Raw genomic sequence first — 24,781 nt, 5'->3', positions numbered from 1 at the left:
TGGTTTTGCCATACATCAACATGAATCTGCCACGGGTGTAAATGAGTTCGGCTCACATTATAGTTCTTTTGGGGGCTTCCCCGGTGGCTCTGCAGTAAAGAATCCATCTGCCTGCAATGTAGGAGACACAGGTTTGATTCCTGGGTTAGGAGGATCCCCTGGAGGAGGGCATGGTAACCCACCCCAGTAGTCTTGCCGGGAAAAATCCTATGAACAAAGGAGCCTGGTGGGCTACAGTCCATAGTGTTGCAAAGAGTTGGACGGCACTGAAGCAACTGAGCACGCACGCATAGGTCTTTCGGACAGGGCTGCTTTAGAACAGGGTAAAGAATCTGCTTAGCTCAAGTGAGCAATACATGTGGAAGGAGTAGATAGATGAATAGATGAAGAATAGAAATAAATGAAGGGATGTATAAATGAATTAAAGCATAAATGAATACATGCAAATGAACAGATGGAAACAGATGAATGACAAAGTAATAAATGAACAGATGAATAGGAGGATGGGTGGATGCGGTGAGTGGGCAGAAGACGAAGAGAAAGAATAAGTAGAATTGGTAATGAAACAAGAGAAAGGCTGGGGAGAAAAGATGACCAGTCAGTAGATGAATAAAAGATCAAAAAGATGAATTAAGTAAGTACTTAAGTACAAATACAAATACAGAATGCCTGAGTATAGGATAGATGCCTGAAGATACCAGGATTTGACTTGGACAAAAAGATGTATTCTTCCTGGGATCACGGAATTTAAGCCTTTGACCAAGAAGAAAGGCTTACCCTTGCTCTTGGGGAATTTATTATTTTAATTGTTAGCCTTCATCAGAGGTTATTGGAATTTTTTTCCCCTTGGACAGTTTATCACTTGTAAATAATTTGTCACACCGCTATAATTCTATCCAGATCCTTAACTTTCTCATCATGCATCTTTTACGGGGTCTCCGTTAAAGAAGCACTATAATTACGTGCCAAGGGTCCCAGTAAATTTTACCAGGCCATAAAATATTATACTTTAATTATTTGGAAAGGGAAGAAAGGCAAATGTTCCCTCTGCAAGACTGATGATCAATACTACAGGGCTCTGGGTGGCACAGGCAGCTTTAGACATGTTCCTCTTCACTGGTGTCTCTCCCAGAGGGTGTGCCACCTGCTTCTGCAGCATCTGTACAGAGCAGGGGGCCTCTGTGTGCTGATGCCTCTGCTTTGATTCTCTGGCAGAGGTTGGGCCATGATAAACTCATAAGCATGCATCCTTGAAATGATCTCATTATGCCCAGCAACTCCAACGGGTGGTTGGGGGAAGTTCATTCAGTTCAGTTCAGTCGCTCAGTTGTGTCTGACCCTTTGTGACTCCATGCACTGCAGCACGCCAGGCTTCCCTGTCTATCACCAACTCCCAGACTTTACTCAAACTCATGTCCATTGAGTCGGTGATGCCATCCAACCATTTCATTCTCTGTTGTCCTGTTTTCCTCCTGCCTTCAACCTTTCCCAGCATCAAGGTCTTTTCAAATGAGTCAGTTCTTCACATCAGGTAGCCAAAGTACTGGAGTTTTAGCTTCAGCATCAGTCCTTCCAATGAATATTCAAGACTGATTTCTTTTAGGACTGACTGGTTGTATCTCTTTGTAGTCCAAGGGACTCTCAAGAGCCTTCTCCAACATCACAGTTCAAAAGCATCAATTCCTCTGTGCTCAGCTTTCTTTATAGTCCAACTCTCACATCCATGCACGACTACTAGAAAACCTGTAGCTTTGACTAGACGGAGCTTTGTTTGCAAAGTAATGTCTCTGTTTTTTAATATGCTGTCTAGGTTGGTCATAACTTTTTTTCCAAGGAGCGTGGTTGGGAAAGATGCTCTCATTTTATAGATGAGGAAACTAAGATCCAAGCAATTAGAGATGGGGCTGTAACTGGCTTCTATTAACTCCATGGTAGTTTTTTTTCCCCCTCATTGTGCCACATCTGGTCTTATGAGCTCAAACCATCACACATACATGTACTAAGTGGGTTAGGGCTGCGATATTCTTAAAGGTTTGAAAATAGAATTGTGGTGGCCCCAGACTTTTGCATCCAACACTTTATTCATCGAAATAAATATTTTAGCTGGGCTCCCACTATGAGCCAGACCCTGGTGCTGGAATGAAGCTATAAGTGACACTTCCAGGATCCTCTGGGGCTTGCGGTCCCACTGGGGAGATGGACATTGGTCCAATCCTTCCATAGACCATAGACCGTGGAGGTTGACCTGTGGTAAGTGCTAAGAATGAGGGAATTTATGAGACTTTGAAAGTTTAAAGCCACAATCTTTTAATGAGTTGGGAGGTCAGAGAAGGCTTTCCTGAGGGAATAAGTGATCTGAGATCTGAAGGATAAGTAGGAGTTAATTAGGTAAGTGGGGAAGATATTCTAGGTTGTTGTTCAGTTGCTAAGTTATGACTGACTCTTTGAGACCTCGTGAACTGCAGCATGCCAGGCTCCTCTGTCCTCCACTATCTCCCAGAGTTTGCTCAAATTCATGTTCATTGAGTCAGTGATGCTGGCTAACCATCTTATCCTCTGCCGCCACTTTCTCCTTTTGCCATCAATCTTTCCCAGCATCAGGGTCTTTTCCAATGAGTCGGCTCTTTGTTTCAGGCGGCCGAAGTATTAGAGCTTCAGCTTCAACAACTGTCCTTCTAATGAATATTCAGGGTTGATTTCCTTTAGGATTGACTAGTTGATTCCAGGTATAGGGAAGAGCATATGCAAAGGGACTGTGGTAGGAAAGCCTGGAAAGTAATCCAGAGCAGAGTTGCTGATGAGAGATTGTGAGCTGAGGCTGGAGAGATATCAGGAACCACATCACATGAGGCCAACTGGCCCATGTCAAGTCTTTCGGTTTTTATCCTAAGAGCACTGATTATTCAGGCAAAGGTTTAAATGAGGAAAAAGAGGTTTTAAAAGGTTGTACAGACAAAGGAAGACATTGTCCAGGAGAAGGGAGGAGTGATCTTGTGCTTGGACAGATGTCAGGAGGTGAGTTTCTCTAAGTGAAGGAGTACGAAGAAGAGGAAGGCAGGGGAGGATGACTCATCTCTGCTCATCCCTCTGGTCTTGGCTTCAATGCCATTTCCTCGGGGAGACCTCCCCTGACCCCCTGTTGGGTCAGGTCCCCCGCCCCGGTTGGTGGTCCCCACCCTCCACTTCCCCTTTCATAATGCACAACACTATTGCTGCCATGTCTTACTTAATGGTCTCTTCCCTTCACTGGATGTGGGATCCATCCACAAGGGTGGGGGCTGGGAGTGTCCTGATCACTTCTAGTCACCAGACCCTCAGCCCGGGACCTGGCATGTAGCTGGCAGGCAATACCCAGGGCTGAATGAGCAAATGAATGAATGGGGCACCCAGGAGACAAAATTTATCAGGGGCACGTTTCCTCCAGACTCTTCCCCGCTACTGCCCGTTCCTGGCCCTCCCTCTGCTCCTCCCCTGCCTACTTCCTTTTTTTATCCTAAAGCTGAACGCCTCTAATATTCCCACCCAGGGGGTCTCATCTGAAAGAAATGACGGACACATGGGAAAATTACTTAGCTCTGGATCCGAAATATCAATTTTGCCCAGAAAATGTGGCAATCGTATGTTCATTGTACAGATGAACTACTTTGATTCAAGAGAGAAGGTGACTTGGTCAAGACTGATGAGAAGGAAGATGATAGGCGCAATTTACAAAACTTCTCCATGTCATCCCTTTAGGGTGACTCATCTTGTTACTAGGTTTGCTGCTGATTAACTCAGGGTGAACACTTTTTGGTGAACCCTGTGGTTATGAAGCTGGTGAAATCCCTAGACAACTTTTTTTTGCCTGAAGAAAGTTGTATTTATATCAATAATAATAATACTTGTGCTAAGAGCAAGCATCCATGCCAGGAAGCTTCCCTGTCCTTTACAGCAGGGAGTCTATAGTCCCCGGCCCACAGACCAAATCTTGTTTTTGTAAAAGAGGTTTTATTGGAGCACAGCCATGCCAATTTGTTTATGTATCTGCTTTCTTGCTGCCCTGGCAGAATTGAATAATTGTGACAAAAACATATGGTCTCCAAAGTCTGAAATGTTCACCATTGGCTCCCCATAAGTGAAATAGCTAATCCCTAACCTTAACCCTAACCCTAACCTTAATTGAGACTGGATGGTAGATGGCGGATTTTCTGCATTTTACAGATAATGAAACTGAGGCTCACAGAGGACAAGTAAATTCCTTGAGGCTTCATGGAGACCAGAATCCAGAGATTCTGTCTTCAAAACTGTTTTCCTGGTGTGCTCTCCTGAAAGTCACAATGTCACTCTGACCTTGAAGGAGAAGGCAGGAGACTTGTTCTTAATAGAGTCCAGAATTCCAAAAACTGAACGCTCCAGCAGCATTTTCTTTCAGGGGCAAACGCTCTGATTTATAATTATATAAAGATACCTCCCAACCGGTAACTTGAAAACAGTAACCGTTTTTTTCTTCGCTTCCAAATGAACAACTGCAGCAGGATTCGGAAGGAACGAAAGTTCTCTGCACAGCATCAGCTAGTGGCTTGAGTCGGGCTGAGTATTTAATTCAAAGATAACTCACACCCAACTGGCAAGGTGGTTCTGACTCTTGGTTTCTCCTCCCAGGAGCCTCTCCACAGTGTGTCTTGGGCTTCCTCACAGCATGGTGGCTGACTTCTAAGAGGGAGCACGCTAAGAGGCAGAAGGGGAGATGTGCCAACTTCTTAAAGCCCAGACCTAGAAACTGTTCCAGGGAACTGCTGCCATGTGCTATTGGTCTGCTCAGAATCAAGGAAAGGAGCAGAGATCTCATCTCCTAATGGGAGAAGAGCCAGAGAGTTTGGGGGGACATATTTAAAAAACCCACAGCTCCTAAATTAGAAGCTTGGGATTAATATATACACATTACCATATAATGAAATAATCAACAAGGACCTACTGCATAGCTCAGGGAACTCTACTCAGTATTCTGTGATAATCTGTATGGGAAAAGAATCTGAAAAAGAGTGGATATATGTATACGTATAACCAAACCTCTTTGCTGTACACATGTGACTAACACAGCACTGTAAATCAATATATTCCAAGAGAAAATAAAAGTTAAATTAAAAAGATTATGGCACAGGAACTATATTCAATATCCTGTGATAAACCATAATGGAACAGAATATGAAAAAGAGTGTATATGTGTGTGTGTGTGTGTGTGTGTGTGTGTGTGTGTGTGTATAACTGAGCCACTTTGTTGCACAGCAGTGATTAATACAACATTGTAAATTAGCTATACTTGGGTAGAAATTAAAAACTAGGAAATTAAAAAAAAGATTTTATTGTTTATTTGGCTGTGCTGGGTCTTCATTGCTGCTCAGCTTTTCTCTAGTTATGGAGAGTAGGGACGACTTTCTAGTTGCAGAGCATGAGTTTCTTGTTGTGGTGGCTTCTCTTATTGGGGAGCACAGGCTCTAGAGTGTGTGGGCTTCAGTTTTGCGGTGCTAGGGCTCAGTGACTGAGGCTCCCAGGCTCTAGCACACAGGCTCAATATTTGTGGTGCAGGGCTCAGTTGTTCCATGGTATGTGGACTCTTCCCAGACAAGGGATCGAACCTGTGTCTCCTGCACTGGCAAACATTTCTTTTGTACTTACTTTCTTTCTTTCTTTTTTTTTTTTACCACTGAGCCACCAGGAAAGCCCCAAAATAGGAGATGGCATTTGTGGGTGGAGGGACCAGAGGCTGTAAAGACAGGTTGTGGTATAGAGTTTGAGAAGCCTGGGATGCAGCCAGCTATTTGGTATGTCTGGAGCATAGTTGGGGTGGAGGGGGTCCAGTGGGGTCCTGGCCGGGAAGGGACTTGCATCACAGGGGCTTGGGTTTTCCCTCACAGGTACTGGGGCTTCTTCTTAATGTTGACATGTGCAAGGGGAGGAATATTAGATTTGGCCAGCACCAGCCATCTTGAGCTTGGGCCCTTGGTAGTTTGATGCGATCTGTGGACTGACAGCACCGCCCTGGAGTTACGCAGAAGTGTGGCATCTGGGCTTCCTTGGTGGCTGGAGTGTGTGGAAGTGCCCAGCAGAGGATGCAGCAGCGGGGAGGGAGCCGCACGCTTCTGGTCCGTAACCTCAGACTCCAGGCTGGGCCAACCATCCTGGCATGCCAGGGGCAATAAACTGAAGGGTCTGGTTTCATTTCACAAACCACACTTGCCCAGAGCGCCTCCCTGTCTTGCAGGGAAGTGACCTTTCTCACATGCTGAGAAGATGCACATGAGGCTGGCGACCAGGCAACCAAAGGATCTTGCAAAACTCCTGGTTTTCTCATTGCTGCAGAGGAATGGAAGGGAGAGAGGAAGCGGGGCATCCCTCTTTCCGGCAAGGTCTTCAGGGCTCTGCTTGTTTTAGGATCTTAATACCATGTTTAGGAAGATGGACTTGCCCTGAAGGTCTTTCTTCCTCTCCTTTTCCTTCTCCTCCTTTCATTGTTCCTCTTCCTCCTTTCTATTGACTTCCTTGACGCTACTCCCCTGAGAGTGAGACAGTGAATGCATCCAGGCTCTGCTGAACTTGGCAGGAGGGCTGGGCAGATGATGGAGGGCAAAAAGGCAGGAGGTTGGGTCACAGAACTTTCAGAAGCTTCAAAGACCTAGAACTTATTGGCTGAAGCACCCATGGTGGGGTTTAGACCCATGGGAACAGGTGAGCAAGTCAGGACCCTGCTCGTCTTCCCATTGGCCAGACTTTATCCCTCCCTGAATGCTCAGCTCAGAGATGTTTGCACCTTGACATCCCCAAGGCATTCATTTCTGCGGTAGGTGATGACTAACCCTCTCCTGGGAGCAGCCAGGACTCTGCTGTCCTTGAAGAGAGCTTGAGTAATGGGTGCCCTTCTGCATTGTGGCTCAGCCTCCTGAGTGACCCCTGCCACACACTCTCATGATACCCACACATATGCATGCTCCCTTGCACACCCACTGCATGTGTACGGTGCTTTTCACCCATCCACACACTCCCACATACCCTGTAGGTATAGGTACTTGGACTGTATGGTTCCCTCTTCTCACAGGCACGTCGCACCCACTGTCTCCAGCAGGGAACTTTATTGCCCATACTCCCAGGCGTCTGCAGACTTGAGATTGGCAGTGATGGAGTGGGCCTTTCGGTGACACTTCCATAAAACCCCATAAATTGCCTCTGTGAGACGTCGCGTGTGGATTTTTATTTTCCTCAATAAATACACACATTCTTATTTCCTAACAGCTCCAGCCTTGGCTGAGTGCCCAGCCAAGGGGTACACTTTCTGTGTGTCTGACTGGGGTGGGTTGTGGACCCAGGAATGGGGACGACTTTCTTGGTTGTTTGAGGCCTAGCACATTCTCTGGGATCTGAGATAAGAGAGGCCTGATTTAAGGGGAACTTTGGAGGGTCATCTTCTCCAGTGGCAAATCATACCTTTCACCTTGCAAGGCATTCTTATTTTTATCTATTCACTTATTCCACCCAAATTTAGAGTTTAGGTGGAATAAGCAAATAGATAAATTTTTTGCCTAAACTCTTTTAGGCATGGGCTACTATTAAACCTTGGAGGAGGACATGGCAACCCACTTCAGTATTCTTGCCTGGAGAATCCCATGGACAGAGGAGCCTGGCAGGCCACAGTCCATGGGGTCGCAGAGTTGGACATGACTGAATATCCACACAGTTTTTCTCAATGTGGAAAGGATAAAAAAAATTATGTGATGCTCAAGCCCAGATAAGTCCTTAGAATCTGCATTTTTGAAAATGCTTGGGCTCCCTCTGATGCAGGTGGTTTTGGTCACATTTAGGGAATAAAGGTCTTTTACGATTTTGACGTGGGTCTTGGGGTATAAACCATATTTCATGCTTTCTTAAAATAAGGATATCTTGGAAATAATAACTTTGAAGAAGTAAGGAACTGTTCCCAGGGCAAACACTTTTCATGCAGAAGCTTAATGGAACTTAAAAGCTTTAAGAACTTTGGTGTTGACCCTCCGGAGAGACTGGCTGAGGCCGGGCTGTCTGCCACCTTGTATGTCCATGGCAGCTCATCACCTCTCCTGGCTTTGCTATTAATATGGATTCACTGTTGTCTGCCCCTTCTTAAAAAATAATTCCATTACTTATGAGTTGATAAATCTTTATGCCTTACAAAGTGCTTCGAGGAGGCTGTTGTTATTTCCATTTTATGAACTGAGAAGCAGAGGTGTCAAAGCAGAGTTTCATTGCCAGTGAGTGGTAGAGCCTGAACTACAAATCCAGCTCTCTGACCTCTGGGAAAGCTTGTTTATTGCCCAAATGCTCCTGATTTTGAGAGGTTAGCAGGCGGTGAGGTTCCAGGGGGCCAGTAGGATGTGTGCTAACGGTCCCAAGGCTACATAGTTCCTGCCCACAAGATCTCATGGAATAGAGGGAAGGCAGAGAAAAGGGAAGTGAAGTCTGGGGTTAGGGATGGGAAGGAAGGATAGGAGGGTCTCTCACTCAGCACTTCTTCATTTTGGGACATCAAATAATACTAACTTGTTGCCATGTCTGGAGCAGAGGAGTGGAAGGTAAAACAAAAGAGAAACTGATTCTCTGTGGCTTTTAAAGTTTCAAGTGTGGCCAGAGTGGAAGAGAGGGAGATATAGAGTTCACATCCTCGCTTTGACATGATATTCTGGGAAGTCCATTATGAAGGAGCCATCAGCAGTCCATGAAAGCCACAGAGAAGAGGAGGGTATAGGTCACAAGAGGAGCCCCATCAGCTCTGATGCACTCGCTTCTCTCTGTGGGTCCCCAAATCATGCTGCCAGTAATTGGGAAGGGGACAGTTCTTGCCTCTGGGGGACGCCTGCTGAGTGGGGTGCCTGAGCAGATGCAAAAACAGAGACCAACCACTCAGAGAGTCTGTGCTCATCTGAGAGGCTTCCAGAAAACATTGGGAGAAATGATGTCATCCTGACTCTTCTGACCCACCCACACAACCACCATAAGCCATTTCATTTGCTCACAATGTTGCAGGTTTAACATTATGGCTGGGCTCAGATAGGCGATTTTTCTGCTGGTCTTACCCAGGGTTGCACGTTCTGCTGTGGTCCTTGGTGGGTCTGCTGGGGACCGGTTGTTCTAGAGAACCTCAGATGGCACGACTTTTCTCTATTTCTTTTCATATAGTCCTTCTTGAAGGAAGGGGTTGCAAAGTCACAGGAGAAAGTGGGTGGCGTGGGGACGTCCCTGGCATTCCAGTGGTTAAGATTTCACCTTCCAGTGCAGAGGGTGCAGTTTCGATCCCTCGTTGGGGAACTAAGATCCCCCATGCCTTGCTGCCAAAAAACCAAAACATGAAACAGAAGCAATATTGCAATAAACTCAAGAAAGACTGTAAAAATGGTCCACATCAAAAAAGTCTTAAAAAAAAAAAAAAGGTTAGATGCACCCAGGAATGGGAGGAGCCATAGCACCCAACTTTGTAAACACCATGCTATAAAATACAGATCATAAAAGGAAAAAAAGAGGATGATACCCAGTGCTGGTAAGGATACAGAGAGATAAACTGTCTTTCATATATATCTGATGGGCCTATTAAAGGCATAATAAAAAAATAATTTGGCAATATATTTCACGAATGGTAAACAGTGAATGGACTTCAATTCAGCTCTTCTCTACCTTGAAATTTATCCTAAAGAAATAGTCAGAGTTATCTGTATGCAATAATTATGTGCCAGACTTTTTATGTATAGCATTATTTGTAAATGAAAACTGGACACAATCTAAATGTAAAATATTAGAGGAATTAACGACATCGTCTCCATGATAGAACATTACATAATCTTCAATGTCATGCTTGAGGATACACAATAATTTTGAAAAGAAAGATTCATGACAAAATAATGATAAGCGTAAATGATATTTTGAGATATACATAACAGTTATAATATGGTATGAAAATAGGGATTGATCCATTGATTACAAAGCTATAACAATTACTAATATTGGGACTTCCTTGATGATCCAGTGGTTAAGATTCTGCATTTCCATTGCAAAGGACATGGGTTTGATCTCTGGTTTGGAAACTAAGATTCTACATGTCAATCAAAAGATAAAATAAATAAATACATAAAATACTTGTTACAAAAGCTGCTAATACTATGGTTATTGGTTGCCTATATCCATAATAGACAAAAATGCTAATGTTCAGTTAGAGACTGATGCAAATAAAGATATAATTTTCTCTTCATCTCAATTCAAGGATCTTCTGAATTCTTACTATGGACCAGTTGGGATCCACAGGCTCTGGGGGGAGAACCCTTGTATTAGGCATTCCTGTTCTTCAACATTGTGCCATGTTAAATCCCATTCTCTTACGATATGGTAGATATGATATTACATTTCTCTTCCTCCCTTTCTCCCCTCACAGTTTGTCTTGGGAAACATGGAAATCTTCTCACTATTCCTGTGAGTGCTTCTGCAGTCTCTGGTTTCTAATTTGGAAATTGGCTCTTGCCTTTTCTCTGATTGTTCTCAACCCATCAGGGTGGTTTTAGCCAAAAGAATTGGTCATTGACTCCTTTTGTAATTATAATAGTCAACATTCGCAGAGCATTGTTCTGAAGAGGGCACTATTTCTTTTTATTTTCACAGAGGGGAGTCATATAGCTAACCTGAAATGCTGCTCTGCCTTCCTTTAGTGACACCCAGAAGAAAATTAAATCTTAGGATCAGCCATCTTTTGAAGGTAATTGCTATTTCAGAGTACCATTTTGTTTCCTCTGGCACCTTTCTAAATCTTCCATAAGAGTCTGGTACATAGGAGAAAGCTGGCACATAGGAAGGAAGAAAACTGCAGAAAGCACTCTGAGAAGCAGAGAGGAGGACTGCCTGGTTCCAGTTTGTTTTGAGGCCTGGCTGGAACCTGTACCCTGGGTTTTGTGTGACCCCACATGGCTTTCTTTCCTTTTTTAAAAAAATATTTATTTAGCTGTACCAGGTCATAGTTGCAGCACGGGGGGGTCTTTGATCTTCACTGTGGCATGCAGGATCTTTAGTTGTGGCATGTGGGATCTTAGTTCCCTGACCAGGGATAGAACCCAGGCCCCTTTTCATTGGGGGCATGGAGTCTTAGCCACTGGACCACCAGGGAAGTTCTCCGGCCACGAATATGGCTTTCTATCACAGGCCCCTTTAAGCTTAAGCTGGCTTCAGATGGTTCCTACTACTTGTGGCCAAGAGTGTTTAACAAATGAATAATAGACACAATCACTTTTAGAATCGGGCTTCCCAGGGGGCGCTAGTGGTAAAGAAACTGCCGGCCAATGCAGGAGACGTAACAGGCGTAGTTTTCATCCCTGGATGAGGAAGATCCCCCAGAGAGCATGGCAACTCACTCCAGTATTCTTGCCTGGAGAATCCCATGAACAGTGAAGTCAGGCTGGCTGCAGTCCATAGAGTCGCACAGAGTCAGACACTCTGTGCAACTTAGCATGCATGCATCACGCACTTTCAGAAGGAGAACACGTGTTGTTAGCAAGCATTCCCAATTGTGGGAAAAGGATTATTCTCTGAGTCCTTGACCCTGGGCTGTCTTATTCTAGGGGTGATATAAGTGCTAAGAATGATGGTAGAAGTGATTTTGGGGAGTGCCTGGAGGTGGTTGAGGCAAATGGCATCTCTATGTGTCTCTGTGTGTTAGGGAGAACACACAGCCTTGTCTGTTTCTTCTGTAGCCAGGTTCACGTATTTCTCTTATCTTAGTCACTCTTCTAGGACATGCATGTGTGCTTGAGTGCCTGTGGCTCCATGGACTTGGAGCCCGCCAGGCTTCTTTGTCCTTGGGGTTTTCCAGGTAAGATTTCCTCCTCTAGGGGATCTTCCCAACCCAAGGATCTAAACCCTGTCTCCTGTATCGGCAGGCGGATTCTTTACCACGGAGTTACCTGGGAAGCCCTCTTCCTAGGGCAAATAACCTTTTACGCATGTAAATGTTTATTTGTTCAGTTTGGCTTTTTGTATTTCCCCTTTTTTGGAGTAAGAGAAAAAGTGAAAGTGTTATTTGCTCAGCCATGTCTGACTCTTTGCGACCCCATGGACCGGGGCCCACCAGGCTCCTCTGTCCATAGGATTTCCCAGGCAACAATACTAGAGTGGGTTGTAATTTCCTTCTCCAGGGGATCTTCGTGACCCAGGGCTCGAGCCTGAGTCTCCTGCAGTATAGGTGGATTCTTTACAGTCTGAGCCACCAGAGGAGCCCTTTTTGAAGTATATCCTCCTGCAAAACACAGGCCCTTTCTGCATCTCTGGAACTGAAAGCCTCAGGACGGGGTGAATACTTGATGGCTACCATGACACGCTTGATACTTGGTGGATCATGATGTCGGTGAGGGCTGTGCCTCCCACCATGGAACTTTGTATTTTCAAAGTCAGCCTGAATCTCTACCACCACAAATGCTGGCCCATAAAGGAAACTTACTGCACTCCATTAGTGCAGGGAAAAATGGTCTTAGGTCATTTGCCTTTGTTGCAAACTTGATCTCATCCCAAGTCTTCTGGGTTTGAAGCTTGCATTTAACCTCTTTGGTATGAAGTGACTGCTTCCCTTTAAGGAATCTGACTTCATCTTATTTCATTATGTTTGGGCTACCTTGGGTAAAAGACTATAGTCAGCCCTCAGAATCTCAACCCCAGTCTCTGGCTTACCAGCTGAAACTCAGCTCTGGAATGCCAACCTTGAGTGTGCTTGGGGTGGGCATGGATAATACAGATCAGGAGACAAGGGTGGTCATTTTGGTCAGAATTATTTCAGTTTCAAGTTGAAAGAAACCGAATTCACACCAGTCCAGGCATATCAGGCAACATTCTGGCATAAGTAACTGAAAATAGAGGCATGGTTAGATCCAAGGAGTCTGATTTTTAGTAGAGCTTCTTTCCTTCCTTCTGATCTGCTGCTTTCTGGGTGTATTTCTTTTTAAGTAAGGTCCCCTTACCTTAATGGTGGCAGTAAGTGATCTTTAGCCATTTTAGGTTTACTCAGTATATCTGTGATCCCAGTGAGAGAGTAAAAACCACAGTCATCTTTCCCAGTATCTGGTAAACAGACTTGAGCCTTGGGCCCAAATTTTGGGCAGTGATGGAACCACATGGGATGCAAAAGGGAGAAAACAGAGGTGTGATGGGAAGATCCAAACAGTGGATGACCCATTGCAGTGGGGACGGCAGGAAGGGTGATGGTGGTGGAGAGGATGAGTAGGGGCCTGCTGAGGGGGAGAGTACCACGGGGTGCTGTGCATCGGGCCATGGATGTGGTGATGCTGGTTATGGTGGTGATGGAGGGCTGGTGATGGTGAAGAAGGAGGGGAATAGATATGCTCTGGCCCCACTAATTCCGTGACCACAGTGCAGCAGGATGGTGCCTCCAGCCCTATTAGTGGAGACACATGATTTCCTGTGGTTCTTGCCTTTAAGGGCAGAAAGGGCTGCACATTCGTCCTAGAAGAAATTCAATGGTTCCTGAGTCAGCAAGCTCCCCAGGCTTGTGGAAGCAGATCACATGGTATCTCAGAAGGATACCTATGTATGTGAGCAGAAAAGCACAGCCAAACAAGATTCCACCACCAGGACGGCAGGAAATGTGGTCAGCTTTCTTTGAGCACCAAGGGAGGTGAGGCCAAGATGAAAGGTCATTGGCTTTTACTAACGAAGAGACACAGAAACTGCTGATTTAAAGGATAATAATAATAAAAAACAACCACCCTGGGGGACATTTTATTGCATTTAGAAAAAGTCCAATTTCAATAAAAAAGGAGCATCTTGATTTCCATAAAAGCCAACAGATTAATATAAAAAGAAAACGTTCCTGGCCAAGAACGGAGCCAGAGTCATGTTCATGTGTAAGCCTGACCTAACTCCTCCAGCCTCATGTGAGCATCTGCATTTGGCACACAGATCCCTTGTTCTGTAAAAACTATTTCAGGAACACTTTGAAAGGGCTGCCCAGTGATGGCTGCCTCATTTGGGATTTATTATAATATCATTAAGAGGGGTTATATCACTTGGTATAATGTCAGACACATTGTAGCCTGTGGTTTTATGATGTGGACAAATATCACACTCAGGAATAAGATGGCTCTGAACAAATCAGTTCCATCTGGGTCCTACTGTAAATAGAGCTTTTCCCTTCTGCTGCTGGAAGACAGATTCTTGTCAGCATCCGGCCCCTTGACCTTCCATCTTGCAGGGCCTGTCTCTTCTAGAGCTCCTTCCTCCGCAAGCTCTGCTGCTCAGAAGAGAGATAAAGAGAGACGATCTGTAAGATCCAAAAACCTATTAGAGGGAGGAAGATGCTTGTCGAGGAAGGCAGGGAGAGAGGGGAATTAGCTTTTCTCCAGTGCCTGCTCTGTGTCTGAGCTTGGGCTAGATGGTTCCACCTGTATCGCCTTGTGTCCTCGTAATGGACCTAGAGAGGGAGTAGACATCCTGCAACTATGTTACGAAATAATACTGAAACTTGACATGATTAAAAATAATATCCAAGTCAAAGTTTGTAAACTAATAACGAACAGGGTTTCTAAAAAGGATTTTTTTTTTTTTAATGTGGACCGTTTTGAAAGTCTTTATGGAATTTGTTGTAATATTACTTCTGTTTCATGTTTTGTTTTTTTTTGGCGAGGAGGCATGTGGGATCTTAACTCCCCAACCAGGGATTGAACATACGCCCCCTATACTGGAAGGTGAAGTCTTAACCACTGGACCACCAGAGAAGTCCCCATTGAATAGGGTTTTGGGGCTTATCTGATTCCAAAGTGTGCAACCTCTTGTGATACTGCTCAAATGTCTGCACGTTCATGAGCAAATTATTCACGGGAGAGGAGGGATCAGAAAACAGAGGTGCATGCTGGATTTAGTTAAAGACTCAGTCATTTAAAAAGCAAATAGGAGCATGGTGTAACCACTTTGGAACACTACTGGGCGGTTTCTAATGAAGTATCTGCCTTCCTTGTGACCCAGCCGTATCATTCCCAAGAGAAATGAGTACATATGTCCACCAAGAGACTTGTCCAAGAATGTTCCTAGCAGCTGTTTCATAGTAGTCAGGAACTGGAAACACCCCAAATGCACATAAGTAAGAGACTGGATAAACAAATGGTGATGTGTTCATATAATAGACTACTACACTGAATTAAAAATAATAAAACTCAGGGTAAATGGTGAATCTTAAAAGTGTCCTACTGAGCTAAAGACGATGGACGCAAAAGAGAGCATAAGGCATGATTCTGGTTAGATGAATTTCAAGACTGAAGAAAATTAAACAAAGGTGAAGGAAGTCATATTGAGTTTACCTCTGGGGTAAGGGGTAGACATTGCCTGGGAAGGAAGGAGCATAAGAAAACTTTCTGAAGCTGTCGCTTACTCACTTAGTCATGTCTGAGTCTTTGTGACCCCTTGGACTGTAGCCTGCCAGGCTCCTCCATACTTGGGATTTCCCAGGCAAGAATACTGGAGTGGGTTGATACTTCCTACCTTAGGGGATCTTCCTGACGCAGGCATTGAACTCTCGTCTCCTGCATTGGCAGGCTGATTCTTTATCATTGACGCACCAGGGAGGCCCTCTAAAGCTGTAGAAATGTTCTCCCTCTTGACCTGGGTGGATGTTACATGGGTTTATACGTAAAATTCATTGCATTGTTTATTTAACTGTTGAGAGACCAAACCTCAATCAACAAGCAGAAAATAATAGTTTAACAGAAAAATTAGGAGAAAGTAGTCCAATTTGGTACTTCCAACTGTTTTCTTTTTAAATGTCCTTTTAGTTCAACTACAGTCATTAAAAAAGTAGCATGGAAATATGGAAAGGTTACGTTATGTTATCATACCAGATGTTGGATCTTCAGAGAGAATAACTAAGTGAATGGTTGATTGATTTCTAGTACTTCTTAATAGGAGTCTTCCCAGGTGGCTCAGTGGTAAAGAATACACCTACCAATGCAGGCCACAGGAAACCTGCGTTTGACCCCTGGGTCAGAAAGATCCCCTGGTAAAGGAAATGGCAACCCACTCCAGGATGCTTGCCTGGAGAATGCCATGGACAGAGGAAGCTGGTGGGCTCCAGGCCATGGGGTCACAACGAGGTGAACAGAATGGAAGCATAACACATATTTCTTACGTACACTGAGAACACGCGCTTCGTAACGTGGAAGATGAGGTGTTATTCTCTTCCCTTGACAAACTGTAACTTGCATCTCCCACGTGTCCCTGGCCCGTCTTCTTTTTCCCTTCTTCCTCTTCCTCAAATTGCATTCACCTTGGTGTTACACAGACTGTGACAGAACAAGGGATTTTAGATGAAGAGAAAGAAAAGGAAGAAAGAAAAGTGACCCACTTTCACGATGGTGTCAAAATATAATGAAGTTCTCACCATAGTTTTGTCTTTTTTTCCCATTGTAGTTAACACATAAATTGGCAACGCAATCAGTTTATTTCTGCCAAAAAAAGATGGTCAAAAAATGAGAGTGCTAATTTATTTGAGCAGACAAGTGTCAAATTCAGTCTGAAAAACAATACCACACTGTTACACTGGTGCCTGCTGTCAAGGAATGCAAACATGATTTTATTAACATCCTTCTAAGGAAGTCCATTTACAAACTGGAATGGGTGGTTTATTCTAATTTTATGTTTTAAAAGGATAATATGATAGAGTTTATTTATTTATTTTTTTATTTATGTCTGTGCTGGGTCTTCATTGCTGCTCCGGTTTTCCTCCAGTTGTGGTGAGAGGAAGCCACTCTGTCGCAGTGTGTGGGGTTCTCTTTGCTGGGGCTTCTCTAGTTGCAGAGGACGGGCTTTAGGGCACAAGCTCAAAAGTTGTGGCACACAGGCATAGTTGCTCCACAGCATGTGGGATCTTCCCAGATCAGGGATCGAGCCTGTGTCTCCTGTATTGGCAGGAGGATTCTTTGCCACTGAGCCACCAAGGAAGCCTGGGATGGGTGTTTATTATATTTTTTTCCACCGACCCTACGATCTCCATGGTCTCATCAAAGCTTAGGAGAGAATAGTTCTCATGTAAGTTGAGGTTATGGAGACATATTCTGAGTAGCTCGGATCACACATCTACACTGTCTTGCGCCATGAAATGGTGTGCAGCTCCTTGCTTCTCTTTATGTGGATCTGGGTTACTTGGACCAGGGACTCTGCTGCCCTGGGTTCTCATCGCTTTGGTTGCCTGAGCATGGCTCAGGCCATCACTGGTGTCCAGAGTCTGCCTTTGACCTCCCTGCCCTTCTGTGTGGGTGGAACCAATGATCCCTGGTAGCTGGCTAATGGCATCTTCTTATTTTGTAGACATGGTTGTCCTGAATCCACAGGGGAGGATGGCGAACGAGTCAGGGTGAGTGAAAAAGGAATAGCTTGATGGTGGAAATGCAGGGGACTCTTGGGTTAAATTTACTGCCCTGTCCCTCCCACCTCCAAACCATGACCTGTTCTACACTTCCCAATTGAAGGGAATGTGAGAGCACAGCTAGCATTATCACTGGCGGGGGGTAAATTGTCTGGGCTGGCACAGAACAGAAGACCCAAATGCCAGTTGCTGACCTCAGCAGCATCCACCTAATTCCTAGTGCAAAAGCTTGGCCTGATGATGGAAGTTGGGTCACAGTTACTCACGGATGCTCGTGGCTATCTGGCCCAGGACTCACACCCTCCCTGTTCACAGCAGGAAGTCATATGAGGCCGAAAGATGTGAAATGAACTGTCCTTCTCTGCACCTCAGTCTGTAAATGTGATTAGTCTGCAAAACATGAGGATAACAGGGCCAGTATTTTTTTCTTAATTGAAACCCTCAGACTTTAATTTCACCCCGTTCTTATAAAATGGATGTTTTCTCAGCTACATGAGGACACTTAAAGTTTTAGTATGCTGAGTTTTTAAACATCATCCAAATGTTTTCATGTTTTCTTTTCCATGTACTGTGGTCATTCTTTGCTTACACAGTACATTCCACAAATATTTATTGAGTACCTAGTATATGCTAGGCATACTTTTGGCAATGAGAGCAAAGAAACAAAGGAAGTAGACCAAGTTCCTATTATGACCAGGCTTGTATTCTAGTGAGTAGACAAAGCATAAAGGAAAAAACAAGTGGACGATGCCAGTTAGTGAGATGCAGCATTAATGAGACACAAAATAAAGTTTGAGGGTGGAGAGGATAGGTCAGGGGCTGTGGTTGTAGTTAGAGAGATAAAGAACTTGCTAATGACCCAATAATCCATTTGTTCTCCAAGCATGTATAAGTGTGGTAGACTTTAGAAATGGCTTGGCAGCAGGGCTACCAAGAGGGAGCTTACACCAGAGCATCACAAGCCTGCTTTGAGATGGTCTGCTTATTCAAAATATCCTTGGGTCCCTGGACCCCGAAGGCTCACTGGCCCCTCCCCAATCTAATACAACTGCAACCTTTTTCTTTTGTTAAAATTTATTTATTTATTTTAATTGGAGGGTAATTACCTTACAATATTGTGATGGTTTTTGCCATACATCAGTTTGAATGGGCCATAGGTATGCATGTGCCCCTCCGACCTGAACCCACCTCCCACCTCCCTCCCCACCATGTCACTCCAGTTTGTCACCGAGCACCAGCTTTGGGTGCCCTGGGTCAAACATCACACTTGCACTGGTTATCCTGTTTTACACATGATGATGTATATGTTTCAATGCTCTTCTCGCCTTCACCCTCTCCTTCTCCCACTGAGTCCAAATGACTGTTCTTGACATCTTTACGTGTTGCCTTTGCTGCCCTGCATGTAGGACTGTCAATACCATCTTTCTCAATTCCATATTTATTTGTTAGGATATGGTGTTTGTCTTGATGGCTCTTTAACTCCTTCCCTACCACTTCTCCATCACTCCTCCTCATACCCTCTTTCATGCGTTGCTCTCAAAATCTCCAGATTCCTCCGATGTTGTGCAGAAATGTTTGGTTGTCCTTGGCTCCAACTCTATTTTGGGTCAATATTTATACATCCAAATTCATCAACATCCTCAGCAGGACAGGGGCCTTTATTAAACATGACACATTTTCTTTAGAGAGCAGCAGTGACTAGAGAGAGAAAAATGCCAAGAACGAGGCACGTGTGTGTAAACCTTGTCTGGATGCTGGGGCAGTGTACTCCGCTGTGTCTGTCTAGAACGTTGAGGCTGGGGCTGCATCCTCACAAAGGAAAAGAAGTGAATGTTTATAGATCAGAGGCACCCAAAGGGAAAGCAGATCCTGCAGAAAGATGTGGGAATGTGGAAAGAAAATCTCAGATCAGAGAGATTACCTCTTTGGGTTTTGCTCTCTAAGGATCGATATTCAGGATGTGTTCAAGGGTTTCCAAGAGTAGGAGTCTGTGTTTCATCTGGGGGTGCAGCAACATGACTATATAAACTAGTAACCTAGAGATGCTTCTACAAGAGGGAGTCATGTGTAGTCGAAGAACCACAGCTGGCAGTCAGCTTTCAGTAATATCATGTGACAATTCTGTTCTCTGAGAGTGTTCAATAAAGGCACAACCCTTGAGGAAGGCAATGGATCCATCAGCATTTAGTAGGTACATCCTCTTTGATCCAATGATTCTACTTCCAGAAATGTGACCTGGAGATCTGCTTTTATACAGCGTATGAACAAGGATTAGTCATTGAATCCAAGTTTGTGATAATAAATCCCCAGAAACAATCTCAATATATTGGGAGCTTTTTAAATTTAAGAAATGATACTTTTTACAACTTTTTGTTTCATATTGGAGTATAACTGATTAGGGCTTTTCAGGCTAAAGAATCCCCCTGCAGTGCAGGAGCCACAGGAGACGTGGGTTCGGTCCCTGGGTCGGGAAGATCCCCTGGAGGAGGGTCCCCTGGAGGAGGGCATTGCAACCCACTCCAGTATTCTTGCCTGGAGAATCCCATGGACAGAGGAGCCTGGCAGGGCTACGGTTCATAAGGTAGCCATGACTGAAGCGATTTAGCATGCATGCATAGCTGATTAACAATGATACGATAGTTTCAGCAAAGGGGCTCAGCCATACATATACATGTATACATTTTCCCTCAAACTCCCCTCCCATCCAGGCTGCCATATAACACTGAACAGAGTTCCCTGTGCGGTACCGTAGATCCTTGTTGGTTATCCATTTTAAAAATAACAGTGTGTACATGCCTACCCCAAACTCCCTAACTATCCCTTGCCCCCATCCTTCCCTGCTGGCAACCATAAATTTATTCTCTAAGTCTGTGAGTCTGTTTCTATTTTGTAAATAAGTTCATTTGTAAGAAACAATACATTAAAAGGTGCTTATAATTGTAACCATTGTAAAGAATGAAGACACTGCTCATGGACTGATAGGGAATGATATTCAAGATAGATTGCTGAGTGGAAGACACCAAGGGAAGGATGCTACCCACAGGATTTTTTTCAGAGATTCTCTCATTGGTTAAATAACAAAATAAAGAGGCAATAAAAACTCTGTGGTGAAGGATCTTTTAAAAAAAGTACTAGAGAATTTTCTTAGGCTTCGTAGAGGCAGTCTTGCAAAGATATTTCCTGTAGAAAGCCTTTGGCTGAGGCAGCAATAGACCGAGCTGTGTCTCACCTCCTGGGCACAGTCCCTCCTGATCTGGATGTCCTGGTTCCCCAGGAACTGCTGTGCAAGAACCTAGCATGGTTCCTGGCATGTAATGGGTCTTCATCTTGGCAGGAACTTCTCCAAGGAGAGAACTCACCACTGCCCTTCTCTCTTGCTAGACAGTTCCAATTCTTAGGAGAAACCTTATTTTGAGCTCACCTGCTTGCCAGGAGAATCTTATGGACTGAGGAGTCTGGCCAGCTACAGTTCATGGGGTCGCGAAGTGTTGGACACGACTGAAGTGACTTAGCACGCATGCATGTCTCTTTTTAAGCCCCAGCAGGAGTTCTGGCTTGACTCTGAATGGGGTTCACTTATGTAGGGAGTATCATCGCCTTGTATGCACAGATTCTCTAACACTGACTCCAAAGCTGAGACGACCTTTCCACGCTTCTGAGATGGGTTTTGCACCAAGGGCATGGGGTGGCTGGTGCTGTTGCTGACATTTTCTGAGACCTGAAGCCTCTATCCCTGTACTAGTGAGCTCTTCATTGCTGCATTCTTGGCCTCTTCCTCTAGTTCTAGAAAGTTCAGGAGCTAGATCTTTAAAAAGGCTTCTCTGACTGACTTCACGTTCAAGACTGTTGGCCATCTCAGCTCTGCTTTATGTATTTTAATTAATTGTTACTCTCTGGTGCTCAAGGTGATTTTTTTTTTTTAATCCAAGAAGAGCAAACTTAAGGAAATCAAATAAATAAATACTAATGAACAGAGAAGCGAGGCCTGGTGAGGTTAATTGAGTTTCTGGGGCTGCAAACAGCTTGAGAGCAGTGGCTGACTCAGGGAGGGCAGCCAGTCTGGTCACCTCCTCCGTGCTCCAACCACTTTGTCATTTTACTGCTCAAATGTGTGCCTTCTTAGTAGCAGAGATAGAAACGAAAGTTACTTTTTCAGCACCATATTGGGTCTTTCCTCCACTTAAAAGTATTGATTTTTCTCTTCTCTTGATCTGGGATGGAGCCGAATGGAGTCTTTCTGAGTCTGAACATTGAGCCAGTGGGTGTGGTGCCAATGTGCTTGAATGCCAGTGACCATGAATTGCTTGTGCCCATGAGCCCACAGCCTCACTGGGATGGCCCAATTATGTAAAAGCTCTGAAACACCATAACAACCTGGCCTGGTGTGTACATGGGAGGAGGTGGAAGTTATCCAGGGTTCATTACATTGTTCTAATCACACCATTTACTGTAATGAGACACGAAATTGTGGCAGTTTCACAATTATGATATATATCAGGGCTTAATTGTATATACAAGATGGCCTATTTGATTGAGTCATGGACCAGATTGTCCATGGACCAGATTTGATTGTAATGGACCAGAGATTCTCATTTCACGTGCTTCCTTTTTCTTCCCAACAAAGAAGCATCTAGAACTGATAGACTTATGGGCTGCTGAAGAATCAGCTCACCCCACAAGCCAACATCTCCTGGCTTTCAAAATAATGAGGAAACACTGGAATCCCATGACTAGAGAGCAAAGGAGACTGAATAAATAAAAACAGGCATGATAAAAATATCACGGCTTTTGATAGTCCTTGCACACACATCTGGCTTCCATTTGTTGGGATTTTCTCATTTGTTAAATGACCAAAAAGAAAAAAAAAAGGGAGAGAGCTAATAAAAATTCTGTGGTTAAAGGTCTCTTAAAAAGTACTAGAAAAGCAAGTTTAGTCTTTGCTGCTTTTGTTGCTGATTATGGGTAAAAATGGGGAGAGATATTGACCGTTGTGACTTGGATCTGGACCATGTTGATGAACTCCCAGAGACTCGGGTGTTTGTCACTGTCTGATGCTCGTGGAACTTGGGCAGGGGAGGGATGGAGGGAGAGGTCCTTGCAAGGACCTTGCTTTGCCATAAGAATTGCCTTCATGAGGGTCACTGTTGCACTTTGGGGTCCATTTCTGGAAATGTCTCCAGTAGTCAAAAGCATGTTACCAAAGACTCATCTCACGGGAGGGAGGAGGTGATGAGGAAAAGATGCAAGCTGAGAATGAAGGATGACTAAGACTCCTCCACTATGTCCCCGGGTACCAGGTGCTGGGCAGCAGGACCAGTGGTGACCCTCCGCCACTGGCAGGCAGAAAGATATCTGGTTTTAGAGACAGCCTTTTCTACCTAGATCTACCAAAAGACTCCCATAAAAATCTGTGTAGCCCAGGTCTGGGTAGTTGGCAGCTGCTCTTTGTTTATGCTCTGAGACCCTAAGTCTAGGGAGAAAGACTGACCTACCTGTTGGGCAAGCAGTGTCACCTGACACCAAGTTATTTTCCCTTCATTCATTAGTTCACTCATTCATTCCTTTATTAGCTTCTATATGAGCCTTGACAAGTGTTAAGGCTCCAGAAATTCCAAACAAAGTAGACATAACACTGTCAGGAACTTCGTAGCTCAGTGGGAAAGTAGTCGTTGCTATTTAGTTGCTAAGTCATGTCCAACTCTTTCGTGAGCCCATGAACTGAAGCCTGCTAGACTCTCTCTGTCTATGGATTTCCCAGGCAAGAATACTGGAGTGGGTTGCCGTTTCTTTCTTCAGGGGATCTTTCCAACCCAGGGATCGAATTCAAGTCTCCTGCCTTGGCAGGTGGATTCTTTACCTCTGAGCCATCAAGGTGTACAAGAAAATATACAAGACTTGGGGGAGGTACTATCTTAGCTGAGGTTTCACAGAGGCAGGTATAATAATTGCTGCTTGGATGGGAATGAGTCTGTACAGGAGATGATGCTTGAAGTAGCCAGAGAAATTCACCAGGTGGATGAGTTGGAGAGAGAGTTTTTTTTTTTTTTTTTCCTGGTCCAGGGATTTGGGTCATTAAAGGCAAAGAAACCTGAAGTAGTCAAGGGGTTTGAGAAGGCCACAGGCTGAGCACATATCAACCAGTTTCTAATGAAATGTATTGATCAACCGACTCAATACAGTGAGTGCTTTTGGATTCTCACCTAGGGTCCTGTCCAGGTGTCTAGTGTCTGCCATGACAATGCAGGTGAATGGAGATGCATATGTAAAGACTCAGGCTTTGCCCAGGAGGAGTTTCAAGGCTCAGGGAGGCAAAAGCAAGCAGATATCCTGTGTGACAAGGGTCCTCAACACCGGCCATGGACTGGTACCAGCCCGTGGCCTGTTAGGAGACAGGCTGCACTGTAGGAGGTGAGTGGCGGGTGAAACTGAAACCATCTCCTGCCTGCATTACCCCTACCCTCAGCCCATGGAAAACCTGTTTTCCACAAAACTGGTACCTGGTGTCAAAAAGGTTGGGGACTGAGGTGGACTGTGGTTAGCGTGTTAGGGAGGCCCAAAGAGATAATTATAAGAAACAGAGGAGAAGATGAGGCATCCAAGAAGTTTTCCTATGAAAGGATGAATTAGATTTGGACCCTGGAGGATGAAAGACAGAAGACATCCCCCTAAGCAGAGGAGAATGCATGAACAAGGTTATGGAAGGTAGGCTATGAGCGTTTATGATTACCACATATTTACCTTCCAAAACAGTCTCAAAATCAGGTTATGCATCAGAATCCTCAAGAGAATTAAATAGAAATTTCTGGAATTTCCCCCTTCAGAAATTCAGATTTCAGGTGGAACATACATTTCGATACAATCCCCAAGGGATTCTGACGTGCACCCCATGGGTGGGATTCCACCGAATGGCGAGCAAGGACAGGGTTTGGGCTTGCAGAGATATGAGCCCTACCCAGGGATTTGCTTCCTAATCAGCTGGTCATTTGGGACAAGATGCTCAAATGCTCTTAGGCTCACGTTTCTTGTTGTCAAAGTGACAGTGAGAACCTAGGGGGTGGTAGTCAAAATAAATGAGATGACGCTGGTCACATCGCTAAAGTAATTTCTGGCCCCAAGGAGAGGGTGGATAAATCAGTTTTCTTCCTGTCCTGGGTTTAGGGAAAAGACATTGTCTTCTGAGGAAGTAAAAATGCCCAAGAGGCATAATTCTCGGCCTTAAGAAAGGACCAGTCCCAGACAGCAAGGGCATTTGTGTTCTGGAATAAATTGTCAGGCACAAGGAAGACTCCTGGACCATTGGCATCTTTTTCTTGCCTTAGGTAATGCCCCAAATTCTCCAGCTATGAACTTTAATCACAGGGGAAAGGACAGGGTAGAACAAAT

The sequence above is a fragment of the Ovis aries genome, chromosome 13 (genome assembly GCF_016772045.2).
Source record: "Ovis aries strain OAR_USU_Benz2616 breed Rambouillet chromosome 13, ARS-UI_Ramb_v3.0, whole genome shotgun sequence".
In the NCBI taxonomy this organism is placed as follows: Eukaryota; Metazoa; Chordata; class Mammalia; order Artiodactyla; family Bovidae; genus Ovis; species Ovis aries.
Note: the sequence above shows the minus strand (reverse complement) of the source record.